This window comes from Copidosoma floridanum, unplaced genomic scaffold, assembly GCF_036245765.1.
Source record: "Copidosoma floridanum isolate Cflo_tuat_1 unplaced genomic scaffold, Cflo_Japanese_pri ptg000029l, whole genome shotgun sequence".
Lineage (NCBI taxonomy): Eukaryota > Metazoa > Arthropoda > Insecta > Hymenoptera > Encyrtidae > Copidosoma > Copidosoma floridanum.
This window is the reverse complement of record NW_028321906.1, coordinates 6,626,971-6,632,970: the sequence shown is the minus strand read 5'-3', so window position 1 is coordinate 6,632,970 and position 6,000 is coordinate 6,626,971.

The window sequence follows — 6,000 nt, the reverse complement described above, 5'->3', positions numbered from 1 at the left end:
TTTTAGAATAAGCAAAAAGAAGTAAGTAAATTCATATGAATGATGCATTTATCTCAAGTTCTCTCAAAGTGAGCTGAAACGTATTTTTTTAAAGGCAGTTAATTATTATGAGACTTTTATTATTTATGTATGTTTACGTATACAAATACATATTTATATATATATTTTTGTGCATCGAGAAAGAAAAAAACTTAAATTTACACATTATTTTGTTTCACTTTTACTATGGTACAATTTACTATGTATGTATGTATGTACATCGTAACATAAGAAGTTATACTAATAATATCGATTCATACGTCTTATTAATGAACAAAACTAACCGTTTTGCGATTGTTATTTCTGAATTATTAACATTGTATTACATGCACATATAGTCTATGTGTAGAGATAAGATGAGGAGGCGAAACAATGTTGAAAGTTTGTATTAAAAATTGATATAAAAAAAAAAAAATTGTTGTTACTTTAATTCCTATACTTTTCATTTTCAGTTCCTGCATAACGTATCAATCGTATTTCATATATATAGGGAATACAAGGAATTTGTACTAGTGATCAAATACGATATTACATATTTTGTTCTGGCGAAAATGTCATACATCTTTGTTTAGTACGTTTCAAAATTAGCGCCATCACGATGTATGTTATCATTGTGATTTATTTTCTGACAAAAATATGAGTAGTCGAGACTCAGATTACAAGTGGACTTTCTTCGAAACTTTAAGAACATCAAGTAACAGGCAATTATTTATTGATAAGAACAGGCTGACAATAAATTTTAATCATTTTTTTTTCGTTTTTCGTAACATTCGAACATTTACAGCGCCCTTAGAAGTAAAAATAACATTCACCACGTAAGCGCGAAGTACTCATGTAAAAGATAAGATAAAATATTCATACTGCAAGAAGCGCAATGAATTTTCAGAAAAGTCAATACAAAAATGACTCAGCTACAGAGACATCATCACATTCCGTCAAAATTTTATCTACGTTGTTTTTCACTAAGCAAATATAAGTATCTATGACGTATAAGTATACGTAAGGAACTTTTGTCGGTGAAAACATCAATGCACCGTACTTGCGGTAAAAAATTACTTTTCAATGAAAATTATTTGACAAGAAGTACACAAAAATGTACAAATAGTAAAAAACTCTACACAGGATTTATTATGTATTATTGCCATTTCAACTTTTCAGCACAGTAATTAAAAAAATTTTCTTTTCTACGAGTATCTTACTTGGTTTCTTCCAACAAGTGGGATTAACCCTAACATGATTAAAAATTTTTACCACCTGTTTTCCCTATTCAATTACTGCACTTGACATTAAATTTAATTGTTTAAACAGTCATCGCTGTAATAATTGTTTGTCATGGCTGTATTCCGAATTCTTTTCAATACCAAATGATGTATTATTGGATGAAGAGTACATCCGTCAAAATTATATCAAGCAAACGTCTACTTTTCACGTATAAAACTGACGTTTTGTAGACAATTTTATAGTTCAAGAACATTAGAGAAAGTATCAAAAATGGTGCGGGGATATCTATTATTCATTTCAGCAACGTTTTGCGTCTTTCTAATTGGAAACGGTATGTTAGACCTTTTTTACGTTTTAATCATAGATAAACCTTGTATTTTTAGTTTAGATTAAAATATTAAGTATCACTGAAACAATTATTTATCAACAGAAAAATTAAACAAAAGTTATATTTTCTGAAGGCCCACAACAACTTTCTTTACTGTACTGTAATTTGAACCACCAAATGATAATTTTATCGTTTATGTTATATAAGATACACGTTTTTCGCACGACTGCACTCATTTTCCGATTTGTGCACTCGTTACGTATATAACTAATATTAAGTTGGAAACAGTTTGTGATAAGAGGTAATGATAAATGTTTAAATTTTTTTTTACAGTTGCTGGTTTAGAATCGGAAAATATTATTGGGGGTGTAAGAGCGAGAATAGAAAATAACAATTACGTGGTTTCCGTACAAGATGACGAAGATCACCTTTGTAGTGGCACACTCATTGAAGATGATTTGGTTTTGACTGCAGCTCACTGTTTTTTGGAAGAAAAAATAAAAAATTCTTATGTTTATGTAGACGAACCATACTTTGTCATCGCAGGGACAGTGGACGTTCAAAATTTTGATCATAGAATACGTGTGGACAAAGTTTATCTTCACACTAAGTACGAAGTGGTTGAAAATGTTTTGAATGACATAGCTGTCTTAAAGGTGAATATAGAATTGATACTTAAACAAATCATGCATATTTGTTTATGAAAAATCATAAGTGACTTAGTGTCATTATAGTCTTATTTTGGTCCACAAGTAAAACACAACCAACAAAGAATCAATCCAAAACTATTGTTTTATCTTGAAAAAAAAAAAAAAAAAAAAAAAAAAGTTACAACAAATGTAAAAGGTTTTATTAGGAAATCATTACATACACTATTTAAAAATTTTGGGATATGAAATAATATTTATTCACATCGTTAATACAATGTGAATATGATTATTTCTTTTCAGCTCCAAAAAAAATTCAATGTGATCAACTCTCCGAATATTGGTGTGGCACATTTGCCCAAAAAAGATGAATATTATGTTGGAAAAACGGCAAAAGTATTAGGTTTTGGTGCAGATGCTGTTAAGTATCTCGGTAACGAAATTTGGGAGGCATCAAACTATCCTGGAATATTGAAACAAGCAACTGTAAAAATTGCCCGACAACCAAAATGTGACAAAAAAATGCATCAAGGTTTATTGTGTGGAATGACTCAAAAGCTTAAAAATCAAGGCACTCAAGGCGTTTGCAATGTACGTATTTCAACAAAAATTTAATTATTTTCAAAGTTTCACAAAACTATAATTTGTTTCCCTGTTTTTGAAAAGCAGAGGTACTTTATAAAGTTGCCTCCAGAGTATACCATACTTCCGTTTGCCAACAATACAATTTCTAAACAGAGGTTACACAAATATTTTTTTCTTATATTTCGTAAATGACTATATTTTGTGATTTACAAAGACAAAACAATACCAGTCCTGATACAATTGCACCTCTACAATTTAGTAGTACTTTTTGATTTTTTAGCAAATAAATGTTTGAAATATTTCTTATTTTAGGGAGACAGTGGTGGTCCTCTTATGTTAAAAGACACGGTTATTGGAATCGTGAGTATATCATTGGGAAAATGTGATGACACATCTACACCGGCAACGTACACCAAAGTGTCAAAGTACTTGGACTTCATTAAAAATGTTAAACATGGCCTTGCAAGTAAATACATATTAATTAAATCTGTAAGACCATAAAAAGAGTCTGAGATTTAAAAAAAAGTTAGCTGTAAGATTGGTTGATCAGTTTTAATAGCTAAATTAAAGTAATTGGAAGTGAGAAAGAAGTTAATGAAAAAAAAAATTACAAAAAAATTCTATGATGCAACAGATGATTAATTTTTACAGCCAAATATTTAAAGCTATGATTTGATTCAAAGATGTACTATTGCATGTATATGTGTACAACAATAACATTTAAAAATTAATTGTAACAAAAAAATAAAGATAAGTATAAGGAAATAATATAAATTTCGTCTAAAAAAATCTCTTAGTTCTTTTCTTTTACGCTCTATTACACGGTTTACACATATATGGATCTGGTATTACTCTTTTGCAGTAAACAAGTGAAGTATTTGACAGTTAGTATTAAAGGCCGTAAAAAAATTTGATTATAATTTATGGTCAAATATAACAAGAGTTTTTTAAAGAAGTTTTTCTAACCACAAATAACTTTTCACCATATTTCATAATTTCAAGTTGATTTTGAGTTTCTGAAAAAAAATAGAACGTTGGAGAAGCAAGACATGTAACTGGTGAGCAGTATTTTTTCAAACAATTCTTACAAACTTTTTGTTAATACTTTAATCACACGATCGAATAAGAAAAAAAGTATCTGTCAAATTTTGACGTTGATAATAAAAAATGTTAATTTCAAGAGTCAATATGGACTTGCAAAAATTAATATGATAACGAATCAGCAAGATATACCCATATTTCGTAAAAATATTATCTGCGTTATTTCCCTCTATATGAATATACTTATAACGTATATTAAGGTTTAGTATCGTTATCACAGCCTACGAAATAAACGATTCGGGATTATCAGACCGAACATACTATCAATTTTTGTTGCATGGCTTTTTCAAGGGGAAGTAATTTCAAGGAAATTCAACCATTTTAATCACATTTTTTCTAGCTGAACTACTCTACTTAAAGTTTTATTCAGATGCTTTAATAGTATTCACAGTGATTGTTTGAGTCTGATAAAAACATCTACTTTTTGAGTATAAAACTAATTTTTTTGTGAAAATTTTTCAGTTTAAGAATTTTAGAGGAAGTATCTAATATGGCGCGGGACTATCAATTTTACGTTTTGGCAGCGCTTTTCATCACTCTTATTGGCATCGGTATGTTAGAGAGCCTTGTTCTTTTAGTTTAAATTTACAAATTAAAAATTTAAACAAGTAACAATAAAAAAGAAAGTTTATTGTTGCATGAAGATATTTTTTACATTTCTTACAAAGCAGAAAAAGTACAGTCATAATTAATATGACATGATATTTTTTTCACAAATATTTTACATGTATTGTTAACTAATTTTTTTTAATTAAAAAATGTTTTTGCTTGCAAAGCGTAAAATAAACGAGTATTGATTAAATTCATCAATTAATTATAGGACGGAAAGGTAAACAAAAGATTTACTGTGTAAACGCCAACTTTTTTTTACTTTATTATGGTTACTAGAAAACTACTATCTCATTCCATGCAAAATAGGCATTTACTTTGTGAGAACTGTGGATTTTTCTACACTAATAAAGGAAAAAATATTACTTTGTTATACTCATATTATGATAAAAACTTATACTCTACCTGTGTGGGTGATTTTGATGAACTGAAAGAAATATTCATAATTTTTATCATATTTACGTACCTAAACAAATTACCATGATGCACGTTAGACAATTGACACAGTGAAATCATGGGACTTTTTGTATTACGATAAAAATTATGGAATATTTCTCTCGATACATAATAACTAGTAGTGCATTAAGAACAATTTGTAAAAGGAGGTGATGTAATTAAAAAATAAAGTTATTGATTTTATTTACAGTTGCTGGTTTGGAATTGGAAAATATTGTTGGGGGTAAAACAGCAAACATAAATGATAACAACTATGCAGTTTCAGTACATATAACCAGAGGCCAAATTTGTAGTGGCGTTCTTATTGAGGATGATGTAGTTTTAACTGCAGCTCATTGCTTTGACAGGAATGAAAAAAAATTCAGTCCTTTTAAATACAGTGACGAATCATATTTTGTTGTCGCAGGGACGAGCAAAAGTACAGATCATACCCACATGATAAATGTGGAGAAAGTTTACCTTCACGCAAGATACGAAAAGCGTGAAAGAAATATTAATGACATTGCTGTCTTAAAAGTAAGTGCAAAATTAATATTTGTATAAATTATGCTTATCTTTCACGAAAAAGCATACACGATTAAATTTGATAACTTCAGTGCTTATTATTATTAAATATAAATTGATGATTTGAAAAAGATGTCGTTATTTCACAATCGATACAACATTGACATATTTAATAAAATCGTCTCATGTATAAATTTTAACACACATTAAAACCATTAATGTAATGAATAAATTTTTTATATTACGGACAATGGTAGTTAGTTTTAACTATAAAAATCATGGTAGAGAAGAGAAGGGAGCTTAAAAGATACTGTTCATTAGACGATAAATTTTTTATCTTGAGCTAAAGGAAGTCTAATCAAGATGGAGATGTATTGAATTCTACAGTTTAATACATTTTCTAGATTGTTCGGCAAGAGAAGATGGTGCGTTGAACTTAAAAAAAGAAATTAGTTTTTTCTTCGTTTCTTCTGACTTGCTCTAAATTATTTTCGTATATCTTATTAATAC